Raw genomic sequence first — 15,629 nt, forward strand, 5'->3', positions numbered from 1 at the left:
CTTCGGATCTGGGCTCTCTGTGGGACACATCCATTTAGGGGCACCTCACAGCTCCTGTCTCTGAGAGCTGGTGCTCTGTGCTCCTGCAACTCCCCAACATTTTGCAGGGGGAAACAGGGACACTTGCATACCTGAAACATCCCCAATCACACACCAACTGATTTGTGCTGAGCCCTCCTCTGTTGCTAAAAAAAAAAAGGTTAAAGATTCTCCCCTTCTTGCGATCTTCTACATTCACTTCCTTTGCCTCTACTGATTTAAAAATCAAGAGCAAGCTTGCTCTTTAGGTTAAAACATTTACTTCTTTTAAAAACACCCAAACTAATAATGCTCATATTTTTGCATCCTGAACGATAAGAGATTCCAAGAGTGCCTGTGCTTATCAGGGCTTTGGTTTCCTTAGAATGAAGGTTGGTGGAGACTGTGGTGCCCTTAGGATCGATGGTTTTACTGACACATATTTACAACTTGAGCATAGGATGGAAGGGGTTCAAATCATCACCATTCTGATAGATCTTGCTTTTCATCGTGTTCCAGGGAAGCCCCAGGCTCACAGTTCTTGGGTGTCAGGGACTGGGCAGAGGAAAAATGGTGGAGACTGCTTCCCCAACCTGACCCTTCCAGAGAAGAGGAAGACAGTTCAGAATTACAACAGGGGTTGCCCAGAGGCAGATGAGGGGGGAAGTTGGGAAATAATGGGAGAGGAGGAGGAGGAAGAGGAAGCAGCAGAAGGGGGAGGGGACGACAGCTGATGAGCACAATGTCTTTAAGAAGCATTCCAGATCCCCCTCTCCCACAACCTGGTGAGCCTTGAAAGTAGGAGAGCAAAGAGCTCAAAGGCAGAGGGCACTTATCAGCCCATGTAGAGGAGGTGGCGAGGATGACGAATGAGGAAATGGGAGAGATGGGGGCAGGGTGGAGATTCACTCGAGACAACGCCATTATCTAATAGGCTGGGTTCTATAGCCTCTCTCTGTAAATACTGAATAAAAAGCAGGCGGTAAGAACATTCCTTGTCTTTGTACGTTCCTGGGCAACCGGCTGTGAGAATTGCTGGCAGCAGCCTGACATTGGGTCTGACACTGAGCAAGACCAGCCTTTGTGTCTCCGGCACCAGCCAAAACTCATGTACAGCACCATATTTTCTGTTTTTCTTCATCCTTGATGAAGCGGCATCCAGCCAGGTGAAGCGGGAAGAGCGAAAAGACCCACCTCTTTGCTTCTGTGGTTAAAAGAGCTCACTCATTCTGTGGGAAACCTGCAAGCAAGACTCAAGCAACAACAGCACTCTCACCTCCTGAGGTTTCTAGCAACTGGTACCCAGAAGCATTGCTACCTCCAGCCATGGAGGCAGAGCATAGACATCATGTCTAGGAGACTGGCTATGGACTGCCTTTGGGTAGACCGGGTATGTATATCCTTTGGAAGAGACTTGGAGCCATGGGGTGGGGGTGGGGAATGCTTGTCCCTCACTCCCCCCTGCCCTGCTCTGCCATGACGGAGGAACACCAGCCAGAGCCCCTGATACTGATCTCAGCATTTGGACAGGTTCATCAGGGAGAAGCCCATTCTGAAAGCACCCAGTCCTGACACACTGTGTGGTGCAATCTTGTGAACATCTACTTGGCAGTAAGTCTCACTGTGGTTCCATAGGGTGTGTTGGAGAACGGCACTGCAAGAGGGTACATTTCCGTCAGTTTACAGGAGGGACATTTCCAAAACACATTGCCAGAAACTTTCATTAGGCGGAATTGGTTATTCCAACAGATGTGCATGAGCAGGCCAAAACCGCCCCCGTATCAACTGGATAGCTCAGTTGGTTAGAGCACGGTGGTGATAATGCCAAGGTTGCAGGTTCGATCCCCATAAGAGACAGCTGCATATTCCCGCATTGCAGGGGGTTGGACTAGATGATCCTCAGGGTCCCTTCCAACTCTGTGATTCTATTCTTTTTTCTTTTAGTGACTCAAGAGATCAACAGAGGGTGCCAAATACCTGCTCTTCTGGACTGAGGAGGTAGAGGGTGTGTGTGTGCATTTCAAAGTGTCCAGGCTACTTGTGTGTGTACATTTCAAAGTGTCCAGGCTACTGGAAGTACAGCCAGAACCTATGGGACGCATGACCTCGTTATGAACATGCCAACTAGCTCTTTCCTGAAAGGTCATTTGCCCCAGAGCCACTGTCACCTAAAGGTCGGGGACTACTTGTCAAATCATCTAAAGAAATTAAATGGTCCGTGATGAAGTTGACAGCGATATTCCAGAAGAAGATCATTACTGAATACAAAACCCCTCCGGATGGGCAATTTAATGGGATTTGAGAGGGAGGCATTTCCAGTATGTACATTGCAGCTGGTTAATTTCAAGAGAGCAACTATTCAATCATTTCTTCTCTTCAGCATTCCAGATGTTCAGCAGGAGACAACGGTTGCGTGGTCCTTATGCAAAGGACTGGACGGACTTTACATATCAGGGATGGATGAAAGCCACCAGGTATGATGTTGCGTGTGGAGACCCTTTAACCACCCCCAAGAAATAAATCCAGACAAGACTCAAATTTTAGGTTTGGTTTTTGGCAGAATTTAGGCCACAACTTTATTGATTACAATCAAGTGAGTGGTTGCATAGGCTCTGGTTCGACTAGCTCCCTGCACCCTTGCAGGCAGCGCTGACCCTGGGCACCAACCATAAGTCAACCTTGGGTGAACACATGCGACAGACGGCAAGCAGGAGCCCTGCTAGGCCTCCACACAGTTGTCCCTCAGGCTCAGGGCACAACCTCTCACAGGGAAGACCAACCATGGATTCCTTTAGCGGAATACCCAACGCATAGGGATGGCTAGGCATCCTGCCATCTCTAACACCTGAACCAGAGCCTATCCGCAACCTTACAAGTTGTGACAATTTGCTACGTGGCAGGCGGAACCCAAGTGGCACCAGCCAATCAGCCAAGTGGGGAAAATTCCTGCCATGCCCCTGTCCCAACGACAGGTGACACACGATGGCATAGCAAGGTCAAGCGCAAGACCTAAATATAGGGAGAGGTGGGCGGGTGTTCCGATGCACAGAACCCAAAAGAGGAAGCTCAGGGACACGTGCATGGGCTTAAATAGAGGTCAATCGGTCGCCTTGACTGACGTCCCTCTGGCCCAATTGCACCCAGGATCAAGGGACCACCAACAGGGTGTTGTGGCTATCCACAACACTGGGTCTGGTTGCCAGGTCACACCGCAACCCGTGCCCTCTTGTTAGGGAGGACCCAATTTCTTGTCCCTGGTGCAGAAGATATCGTTGTGAGCTTGGCCAGGGTGTCAGTCTACAGCAGGCACCCCCCAAACTGTGGCCCTCCAGATATCTTGGCCTACAACTCCCATGATTCCTAGCTAAGAGAACCAGTGGTCAGGGATGATGGGAATCGTAGTCCAAAACATCTGGAGGGCCGAAGTTTGGGGGTGCCTGGTCTACATGATGTCTGAGTCCCTTCTAATTCCTGGGGTCCTGAACCCAGAAATGGTTAATGCCTGATGGAGGATTCAATTGTTGAACTACCGGTAGTTAGGCAAGTTTCTCTGTGTGACAATGGCCATAGTTGCTACCTACCGTGTTTCTCCGAAAATAAGACACCGTCTTATATTTATTTTTCCTTTAAAAAAAACCCAACTATGGCTTATTTTCAGGAGATGTCTAATTTTTTTGCTCCTCCTCCTGCCGCAGCCGGCATTGCTGCTGTGCCTATCACTATGTCTTATTTTCGGTGTATGGCTTATAGTCCTTGAATGCTTAAAAATCCTGCTATGGCTTATTTTATGTCTTAAAATAGGGGAAACAGGGGGGGGGTAAGTACCATAATTAGTGTAGCAAAATAAGTTGCTATGTGCCAGAGGGCAGATTATTATTTCATATAACGCCCTATGCCTGCAGGGCTCAGGGCGATTACAACATAAAATCACAATATGAAAACACAAAATACATAATGTTTTTTTTTTAAAAAAAATAACCCACTCAATAACCCTACCCCCAACACATTTAAAAAAAGGGTATTGGATGCCAATCAGCCAAAGGCCTGGTTAAAGAGGAATGTTTTTGCCTGGCGCCCAAAGGTGAATAACGAAGGCGCCAGCCAAACCTCCCTGGGAAGAGTGTTCCATAAATGGAGAACCACTGCAGAAAAGGCCCGTTCTTGTGTTGCCGCCAACCGGACCTCTCCTGGAGGAAGCACATGAAGCAGGCCTCAGAAGATGATCTCAGGGTCCAGGTAGGTTCATATGGAAAGAGGTGGTCCTTGAGGTATTGTGGAACCTGAGCCATTTAAGGCTTTATAGGTCAAAACCAGCACTTTGAATTGGGCCCAGAAACTGATTGGTAGCCGCCAGTGCAGTCGAACTGAGGTTTGGTGTAATATGCTCAAACTGTCTTGCCCCGGTGAATTCTACACTAGCTGAAGTTTATGAACTATCTTCAGAGGCAGCAGGGAGAGAGACGTGCTTGATTTCTGCTAGAAACCAAGGCTGCGACCAATGGAGAAGCAGGGCCTTCTGGGGTGTTGATGCTGTGAGCACCTCCATCGTAGGCTCAGCTTGTATATATGTGTAAATATAGCATATGTCCCCAAGACACGGCAGTCTCTGCTGTGCCTCATTCCAAGGAAACTGAACCCTGTGTAAGCTCTAGGGACCCCTGGCATCTCTCACTGCTCAGATTTGGGGTAGTGTGTAACAATAGGTAAAGGTAAAGGGACCCCTGACCATTAGGTCCAGTCATGACCGACTCTGGGGTTGCGCGCTCATCTCACATTATTGGCCGAGGGAGCCGGCATATAGCTTCCAGGTCATATGGCCAGCATGACAAAGCCGCTTCTGGCAAACCAGAGCAGCACATGGAAACGCCGTTTACCTTCCTGCTGTAGCGGTTCCTATTTATCTACTCCCTTTCTGACTTGCTTTCGAACTGCTAGGTTGGCAGGAGCTGGGACCAAGCAACGGGAGCTCACCCCGTCACAGGGATTCGAACCGCCGACCTTCTGATCAGCAAGCCCTAGGCTCAGTGGTTTAACCCACAGCTAAATACCTTGAGTCAAGACATGATAAAGGGAAGTATTTATCAAGGTCAAGACACAACCCATGGGGACATGAGGACAACAAAATCTGGTCAATCTGCTATCTAGCCAGTGGTCCAACTTGCTGAGATTACGATTCTTGGCCTGTAAGCGTTACTGGAACCGAGTGAAACCAGAAATAGCTCTTGCAAAACCAATTCTGGCACAATTCAAGAGGAAATAATTTGAGGACCAGTGATTTATGCTGATGATTTAGAAATCAGAGCTTGCCGGAAGCTTTGCATCAAAAGCGACTGTTTCAGCCGGGAGGCCAACTTTTAAGATTTATCCAACAGTTTCCTGAAAGCCAAAGGTCTTGTGTAGTCGATGGGGTGGGGGAGGCTAACCCTAGCCCCACCCAAACTATAGGGAGCATAACTGGTTGTCAGGGACAAGTTCAGCTCTTTTACCTAAGATTGCATCGCCTATTATCATATTAATGTGAGGGCTGATAACAATTGTCCATTGTATGGTATTATTTTGTAGATTTCTTCCTTTTCTTTGCATAGTTTTTTGTTTTATAGTATTGTGTGTGTTGCATGGACTTCATTGTTCTGCTTGGAAAGCTTCAATAAGACATCTTTATTTTTATTTTTTAAAAGAGTGAAGACTACAGCTGTGGGACTCTTAACAGGAAAACTGAAGACATCAAACACAGAAGCTGTCTTTTTTTCATGTCTGGGAAAGTTCCCCCAAAATCAAATTCTTCCCACTGTCTCATTGACCCACCGTTAACCCAGGTCCAAACCTTATTTGCGTGGCACTCAGCCACGGCATTCTAGTCTAGCCATGCCAAAAGAAGATTAGCCACACCTACAGAAATGCCTTGGCTGTAAATCACACGGAGATGGCTTAAGCTGGAAACGGAGATCTTGCCAGTTTCCTGCAAAAACTCAAACTGTGTATCTTTAGATGTGTGTCACGGATTCTGGGCGCAACGGCTAGGTGCAAAGCTTAAACAGCTTAGGTTTGATGAGGCCCTAAGCTACCGAAGGTAATGTGGCCCTTTATATGTCCAGCTGTCCTTTGTCAACAGCAAATTGTCGCTGTTTTTGTGTGTTGAATATATGCTACCGTATATGGTAATTTATGGACCTAAAAGGTATCTAAAGCCATTTGCATATAACAAAATATGTATTTTATCAAAGTAATTGCTGAACTGAAATACAATTAATAAGAAGTATATTAATAGTGAATTGGGGGGGGGGCAAGAGAGTGGGGCCCCAAGCTATAGCTTGTTTAGCTTATACGTAAATCCAGCACTGGATGTACTTGACCTTTAAGTTTTTACAAGAGGGATCACCAACAAAACGTTGCTGTGTATCCTCGCACCCTAATGGGAGAGCTCTTGCCAGCCATACCCTCCTCTAACATGCCACTCCATCCTTCCCCAGTTGTCTGCTCTCATTTACCAACAGACAAGTCCATGGTTGCTGAGCATGCTCTGTTATTGCTGCCCCATTTTGGGTGGTAATTTCCACCCAGCCTTCTTAGTAGTGGTGGTTGGAGGTTTGACGAGTGGGGGAAATGATGATGATGGTGGTGGTGGTGGTGGCGATGATGATTTTAAACCTCAGAGTTTCTTCTTTCTCAATGGCCCCACTTTGACAACACTCCTGCTTGCACCCTGACACAATAAAGCAGGTTTGGTCCACATCTACTGTGAAACTCCCCCCTTCATGGATCACTGCCTTGTCATGGCGAAGGGGCTTGAATAACTCCAAGAAGCAGAGGCGTCTTTGCCATAGGGCCTAGGGGGCGCCACCCTCTGAGGGGCACTGGCGGGGCGCAACCAGCCACTAAGCCCTAAGCTGGTCCCACCACCGCGCTTTGCCTCCTTCTCCTTTTCCCCGCGCTGTGTGCGCGCTGGTGGCGAAGCCTCTCCGGAGGCCGCGCTCTCCGCACAGCGATGGCTCAGCTGAGGCCTCCTGGCGAGGGGAGGCGGCGAGTACGGCGGGCCTGTTGCGGGACATGCTGGTGGCAGAGGACGAGGCACTGTGGTTGGGGCCTGGCGGGAAGGCGCACCGCGCTCCCCAGGTGGCTTTGGTGCTGTTCTTCCCCGGCCAAGGCAGCCGCTGAGGAAAGTGCGGGCAAGGTGGCAGACATGTGTGTGGGAGGGTGGGGGGGCGCCCTAGGGTCCCTGCACTAGGGTGTGAGACAAGCTTAAGATGCTACTGCCAAGAAACTATGAGCTATGCCGTGAAGACGGACAGGTCATAGCCGAGAATTTAGACTAAATGTGGTCCACCTGGAGAAGGAACTGGCAAACCACTCCAGTATTTTGCCAAGAAAACTCCATGGACTTAAAAAAAGGAGAAAGTGAGAGTTTCCAAGGCATACTCTGGTTCATGGGGTCATGAAGAGTCAAAAACGACTAAGACAGCTAAACAACGACAACTGTGAACCTCAGCAGACACTCTTATTTCTTTTCTCTTTTTATAGAAAAGGAAATTTGGGGGTTGAACTAAGGCTGTGTGCACACTAATCGTAGTACACAATAACAAGTTGTTCTCAACCCAGAATCGTTGATGCTCATCCTCAACAAGCTGCTTTCGATCTAGACTAGAGAGACAGTGCGGCCCAGTGGTTAGAGTGTGGACTAGGGCCATGAAGCCCAGTGGGTGTGACCTTGGGGGGGGGAGTCACTGCTTCTCAGCCTAGCCTACCTCACAGGGCTGTTGTGGGGACTAAATGAGACGGGGAGGGGGGGAGAACCATGTGTGCCACCTTGAGCTCCTGGGAGGAAAAAGCCTAGGATATACAGTAAATGCAATTAAGGAATAAATAGTTTGACTCTAGATCATCCACAAGGTTGGGTATGGTTACTTGATTCACATTTGAAGATCCTCTCCTTTTATTAGGATGGCCATGCCTCCCCCCCCCCACCCCCCCACCCCCCGCTGCATGTTTGCAGGTGAATGAAGAAGGAAGTGGTGATTGTAAGGATGGTTTATTTAAAAAGCTCGTTAAAAGCAAGAAGAGTGTGGGGAAAGTTATCATGCTCGCACAGAAACCAATCTCCTGTTTACATGCAATAGCTTGCAAGCAGCCTTCACTATCAATCTTTTGATAAGCTTCCCATCCCAAACATCTCGCTGACGTTCTCGATCCCGTAAGCTGGTAACCCTGCTCAGCTATCTGCCTGTGTGCTGTGTCTTGCGTTGGTATTACACAGCAAACTTACAGAAGACCTTTTCTTCTTTCCTTGTTTGAAAAACACAGTTCCTCACCAGGGCTGTCAGCTATTGGGAGCATGCATTGCCAACAGCAGAGAAGATAGGAAATAAGCATTTAGTATGTGGAGAGCATATGTGGAGAGCACTATCCCATCCTGCAGTTTCTAGTAATTGGTATTCAGAAGCAATACTGCCTTCAAACTGTGGGAGCGAGCTCTATAGTTTAGGTATGTGCTGTGTGTGAATAAGTACCTTTTTTAAATAATATTTTTTTTATTAATTTTCCAATTTTTTTGACAATATTATAACATCGTATCACCTTTTACAAATTTTCAGCTGTGTGTGAATAAGTACAGTCCTTTATTTTCTCTGTTCTGGATCTTCCAACACTCAGTTTCATTGGATGTTACAAGAGTGGGAGAAAAAACTTTTTTTCTGTCTACTTATAAGTAATTCCTACGTTCCAACCTCTGTTTGTATGTTTTTAGGGCTGTTTGTTTTTTCAAGGTTAAGACCTACTTGGAAGGTGTGTGGTGGTGGTGGGGCACATCTCAGTGAAGAGGTTGTTTTCCCATCCCCAAGTTTCAATTGTATAAGTCGACCATCCATTCCTCCATCCAATACACACAGAAAGAGAGAACAAAATCCAGGAGGCTGCAGTATATTTTATTTCATTATCTTAATGCAGGAAAGCTTTGAAATGTATACTCTCTCCATCTATTCAGCTGGTCTTAAGAAGAAGGAAAAAGGTGGACCAAGCAAATGATACCAAACTTGAGAAGTTAATTAGATTATCCTATTAAACAGAGGCAGGATATGGGGCAACAGAGGCCAAAGAAAATAGGGGGTGAACAAGACCCTCTCAATTTCTGCACTGCAACATACTTTCCATGTCAGCATTTTGTTAAGGAAACTGCTCTCTCTCTCTGCTCTTCTGCTCCCTAGAAATATTACGGTACTTAAGGTCACTTTGTTTCACACTGCCTTCACCCTGTTTTCACTCTGTTTGGGTCACTCTGTCTTCATTTTGTTTCACTCTGTCTTCATTTTGTTTCACTCTGTCTACACTGTGTTCAGGTCACTCTTTTTCAGCATTTCATTACTGCTCTCTCTGCTTCTGCCGACCCAAAAATATCACTTCGGGACCCTCTGGAAGGCTCTAAAGCAGAGATGGGGGAGCGGCATGTCATTGGACTTCCACCTCTGTTGGCTGTGGCTGACGGAAGGCACCACTTTGGCTTCCCTTGGGGTACAGCCTAAATGGACAAAAAGTCATTACGATGCTGTCTATTTTCTTTTCAATCCCTTGCCTAATAATTGCCTGTGCATTTTCTGCTTGCATTGATTTCTTAGGGGGAGACCTGAGCATATGGGAGGTGCCGCCTGGATGGGCTGTCTCCTACCTAAAGTAGTCTTGATGCCAAAAAAATCTTTGTAAGTACCGCAAGGACGTGATGAAAAGGAATGTGGAGTTGCGAAGGCAGGAGACAAAGTCCTTTTAGGCTAATGAGTCTGCTTGTGTTGAGGGTTCATGTCAGCCCCACCTCTGTCCTTAGTCTGCCTCTCCTCCTTGCCTGTCTGCTAATGTCTCCTTGCATTTATTAATAACATTTGCTTTGGTGGTTTCTAAACACTTGGCGATTGGTTCCAGATGTGCAATGCTTTGATTGCAAAAAGTGTTTCTCTCTGGAAATTTCCTCTTTCATTTTAATTGGACCATTTGCCTTTTTGCTGCGCTCAAAAAAAAAAATCTTTGTAAGACAATGTACCCTCTTCCGATTCAAGTTTTGTTTATTCTCCATGGAGCATTTTTTAACCTTTGGAATGAATTAGTGGTCCATTCATTCATCCATTGGTCCCCCTACATTTGGTATCATTTTGGATGGTGCAGTTACCAGCTGCAGAGGAGAGAGAGGCACTTAACACCTTGGCCTTAATTCAGCTAAAGTTGAATTGGACAAATTCAGGGGCGGCGGCGGAATATCCACACCTTTATTTTATATGGATATGTAGATCCCTTTGCTAAACTCTTGTTTTGTGACAACCCAATGAGTTGTTGTTGTTTAGTCGTTCAGTTGTGTCCGACTCTTCGTGATCCCATGGACCAGAGCACGCCAGGCACTCCTGTCTTCCACTGCCTCCCGCAGTTTGGTCAGACTCATGTTGGTAGCTTCGAGAACACTGTCCAACCACCTCGTCCTCTGTCGTCCCCTCCTCCTTGTGCCCTCCAACATCAGGGTCAACCAATGAGTAGATACGGATAAATAAATCTGAACGTGAGGCGAATCAGGAAGTATTCTTCCTTTGCAGGTAGAACAACCAGACATGGACTAAGGCAGGGCTTCCCAAAGGGAGCACCTGGGAGTGGGATTACCTAGAGGGGCAATAAGGGGGCAATAGAGGGCTGTTGGAGATGTAAATAACTATCCGGCTTTGAAAAGCTGGAATCACAGGATCGAGTTCGTCAGTTTTGTTGAATTAATTAAACTAAATAGTTTTAACAGGGTTTTGAATAAATGTGCAATAAATTGCTATTGTCTCGAATGTTGTTGTCCTCCTTAGTGGGTTGTACAAACCACTGTTCTGAATAAAGCTGTTTATAGGGTTGGGAAAGGGGGCGCTGGGGACGAGTTTATGGAACAAAGGGGGGGGGGTTGTCCAAAAAAGTTTGGGAACCACTGAAGCATCTGAAACAGCACAGAATTCAGAGTATTTAGGTGGACCAAGGTGACTGGTTCTGAAGCCTGTCCAGTGAACATTTCAGTTAGTCAATTAAACCTAGGCACCTTAAAATATTTCAAGTTCTGAAGAAAGCAGTTTGCAGGCTACAACTGAATGACAGCCCACCCCTGTTCGTACTGTTACGGTAAGGTCTGGTGCCAGAATTTCCATTATTGGTACTCAATAATTTCCCACCACCACCACCCAGCCAGTGTTTATGATAGCAATGTAGCAGTGTTTATGCACGCACAGTCTAGCAAAAGGCTGTCTCCCTGTAACCTTAAAGGCAGAGGGGTGTATGTTTCAAAAACCGCCGCCGAGCAATCTGAGGCCGGGATGGTTGACATGGTGGCCTCCAGATCTTATGGGACTCTAAGGCCCCATTCACATTTAAAGCACTATGATTCCATTCAAAGCACTATGGCAGCGCTTTAAACAGACATGGCTAACACCAAAGCATTATGGGAGCTGTAGTTTGTTAAGGATGCTGAGAGTTTGTTAAGGATGCCCTTATTCCCTGCACAGAGCTACACTTCTCAGAGGGGACTTCAGCCAGTGAACTTTGTCATTGCTGAAATCCTCTCTTCTGTCCAGCTATTAAAGTTTCAGAAACGCCCTCTCCTCACTTTCCATCTGGCCACTCTGATCATAGAATCATAGAATGATGATAGAGTTGGAAGAGACCACAAGGGCCATCCAGTCCAACCCCCTGCCAAGCAGGAAACACCACCAAAGCATTCCTGACAGATGGCTGTCAAGCCTCCGCTTAAAGACCTCCAAAGAAGGAGATTCCACCACACTCCTTGGCAGCAAATTCCACTGTCGAACAGCTCTTACTGTTAGGAAGTTCTTCCTAATGTTTAGGTGGAATCTTCTTTCTTGTAGCTTGAATTTATTGCTCCGTGTCCACTTCTCTGGAACAGCAGAAAACAACCTTTTACCCTCTTCTATATGGCATCCTTTTATATATTTGAACATGGCTATCATATCACCCCTTAACCTTCTCTTCTCCAGGCTAAACATACCCAGCTCCCTAAGCCGTTGCTCATAAGGCATCTTTCCAGGCCTTTGACCATTTTGGTTGCCCTCCTCTGGACACATTCCAGCTTTTCAGTATCCTTCTTGAACTGTGGTGCCCAGAACTGGCCACAGTACTCCAGGTGAGGTCTGACCAGAGCAGAATACAGTGGTACTATTACTTCCCTTGCTATACTCCTATTGATGCAGCCCAGAATTGCATTGGCTTTTTTTAGCTGCTGCATCACACTGTTGACTCATGCCAAGTTTGTGGTCTTCCAAGACTCCTAGATACTTTTGCATGTACTGCTCTCAAGCCAGGTGTCTCCCATCCTGTATTTGTGCCTTTCATTCCCCCCCTCCCCCAAAGTGTAGTACTTTACATTTCTCCCTGTTAAAATTCATCTTGTTTGCTTTGGCCCAGTTGTCTAATCTGTTAAGGTCATTTTGAAGTGTGATCCTGTCCTCTGGGGTATTAGCCACCCCTCCCAATTTGGTGTCATCTACAAACTTGCTCGGGATGCCCTTAAGCCCATCATCCAAGTCATTGATAAAGATGTGGAATAAGACTGGGCCCAAGACAGAACCCTGTGGCACCCCACTAGTCACTTCTCTCCAGGATGAAGAGGAACCATTGATAATGAGCACTTTCACCAGATTTACCACAGTCCCCAATATTATTTGGGAAAAGCCATAAAAGATGGATACAAGAATGTGCTGCCTGTGTTTTTTAACTGCTGTATGGAAAAGCACATGAATCTGACCTTTGAAGTGATTGTAAGTAAACCATTTTTAACTTGCCAAACATGTGGTCCCTTTCTATGCTAAGGGAAGAGGGGAACTTTGAAAGCAACTTGGAAGGGGTATATTGTAAAAGTCTAACAGCCTATAATTCCATGATTTACTTTTCTCAATATTTTGTGATTTTAAATCTCTGCTGGGGTTCTCTCACCAAAGAGTACTTGCCCTAAACCTGGATCTTAGGCATATAGGGAATTCTCTTTTTTATTTACCTATTATTCTTTTAAATGAAAGCCAAATTAACCTGCAGAATCAGGGCTTTGGCCCAGCTAGTCCTGTTCTCACGGTGGCCAACCAGATGCTTGTAGGAAACCCGCAAGCAGGACCTGGGCAGAGGAGCCCTCTCCCCTCATGCAGCTTCCAGAACTGGGATTCAGAAGTATTTGGTGCCTCTGGTGGCATCAAACCCAGTATTCTCTGGAACTGCATGTAAGCCTATGGCGTATTTATTTCATTCACCACCAATGAAATGTGAACTGATGGTTTAAAAATACCATAAATAATCAAGTCACTAAAAAGAGCTTTGGGGCAATATTTAAGTTGGCCAAGGTGTTCTCTTCTGAAAATGCAGAAACCAGCAATTTATGAGTGATGGCTATTTCTCCCTTTTCATGTTATTATTTTTTAATAAATTCAGGTGGCCGTCTGAAATGGATTCATCAGACCTACAGAATACACCGATTGCCAGTTTGTTTCTAGGTCTAATTCAAGGTGCTCACGTTTGTGTTTAAAGCCATAACTGATAGGCTTCAAATACCTGAAGGTCCACCTTCTTCCCTACAGATTTTATTGGGTGCTGAGATTGGCAGAGGGAGCCCTCCTGCTAATTCTTCTACCCACAGAGATTTGGGGGTGGCAGCCCAGGAAGTCGCCTCTCTGTGGCAGTCCCTAAATTGTGGAACCCCTTCCCCACAGAGCTATGCCTGGTGTCTTCATTATACAGCATCCCTTTGACCTTTTGACACTGGGCGTATATTTTTAGGACCCGCTTTATTTTTGTGATTGTAAGTTGTTGTAAACGGTAGTTTGTTAAAGGTGCTGCAACTGGTAGCTTTGTAAAGGGGAACTACAGTTCCCAGGATTCTTTGGGGGAAGTCATGCACTATAAACGTCCATGGAATATGCTACAAATGTATTGTATACTTTGGCCCTAAAGCAAGCAGTTGGTACTAGCATTCTCCAAGAATCTTGATGTCAGGGACTGGTCCGAGAAGGAGGAGTCTGCCCCTGCTCCTCCTCCTGCACTTCCTGGAGAAGAGGGAGACAGTATAGATTTAGAACAGTGGTTTGCAGAAGGCCATAGTTCAGAGGCTGCAGAGGGGAGAAGCTGGGAAATATTGGGGGTGTGTGAGAGCAGGAGCAGGAAGAAAAAGCACCAGAGGAGAGACACCTGACAGACTCAGTGTCTCTTGAAAGAATTCCTGACCCCCCCCCTCTCCCAGGACCCAGCGTGCATTGAGAGTAGTAGAACAGAAAGCTCAGAGGCAGAAAACACAAATCAGCCGACGCAGGGGTGACGTAGTATAGGAGAGACTGAGGGCGTGGGACTTTACTTGGAACAACGCTATTATCTAAGAGAGACTGCTTTCCTTTGCCTCTCCTCTGTGAATATTGAACAAACTACAGTGGTACCTCGGTTTGCAACCGCAATCCGTTCCGTGGAGGCGGTTGCTCCCCGAATTGGTCGCTCGCTCGCCAAAGGCACGCTTCTACGTGTGCACAAAGTGCCGATAGTGCGCTTCTGCGCACGCACGCGCTGCGCAGATCGCTTCTGCGCATCCGAGCGCCGCGGAACCCGGATGTAAACACTTCCAGGTCCGCGGTGGTCGGAAACCAAAGCAGTCGCAAACGGAGGCGGTCGCAAACTGAGGTTTGACTGTATAGTGGTACCTTGGGTTACAAAGACCTCGGGTTACAGACTCTGCTAACCCGAAAGTAGTACCTTGGGTTAAGAACTTTACCTTAGGATGAGAACAGAAATCGTGCGCTGGCGGCGCGGCGGCAGCAGAAGGCCCCATTAGCTAAAGTGGGAGCTCAGGTTAAGAATGGTTTCAGGTTAAGAATGGACCTCCGGAACGAATTAAGTTCGTAACCAGAGGTACCACTGTACTTGGTAAGAACTCTTCTTGTTTTTCTGCTTCTTTGCATCCCACTGTGGGAGGGATAGGATTCCCTGAAGCCTTCACACTTTGTGGTCATGATTAGAGATGTAAAATTTCTGGAAATTTTGAAGCTCGGAAAAAACCCCGTGTTTTTTCCCCCCGGAAAAAAACACGAAAATTTTCGGAAAAATTGAAAAAACCGCTACATTAGCACTTCTTTTTTCTTTTCCAGATTGAAAGTCATTCTGTTACTTTAGAAACATAAAATATAACTATGGATGATTTTAATGGGCATAAAATTATCACAACTAGCATATTAAAAATATATATAGTGTATCCGAACAGGAACTGAAATTTAACTTGTCATTCATCACTGTTTGCTATGCAACATGCTTACTCCACCTCCCATGTTTTGCCCATGAGACCTTATGTATTTCCTCACACTGATGTGTGTGGTCTGTTAACCACTTTAGCTACTACTATATGCTTAAATTAGTTTATTTCACTTTTTAAAGACTGTTTTACAGCATTTAATGTTTAAAATATTTTCTTTTTCTCTCTTTCATAACACTTCTCTGATTGCCACGACAGCACATATACTTTCAGGCCCTTTTTGTTGCTCTATATTTTATTCCAGTGCTTTGAGGCCTAGTGAAGAGGAACAGAACCAATGCATAGCACACACATGCAAAAACAAAACGGAAACCTTTTTCTTTTC

The sequence above is a fragment of the Zootoca vivipara genome, chromosome 14, assembly GCF_965207765.1.
Source record: "Zootoca vivipara chromosome 14, rZooViv2.hap1.1, whole genome shotgun sequence".
Lineage (NCBI taxonomy): Eukaryota > Metazoa > Chordata > Lepidosauria > Squamata > Lacertidae > Zootoca > Zootoca vivipara.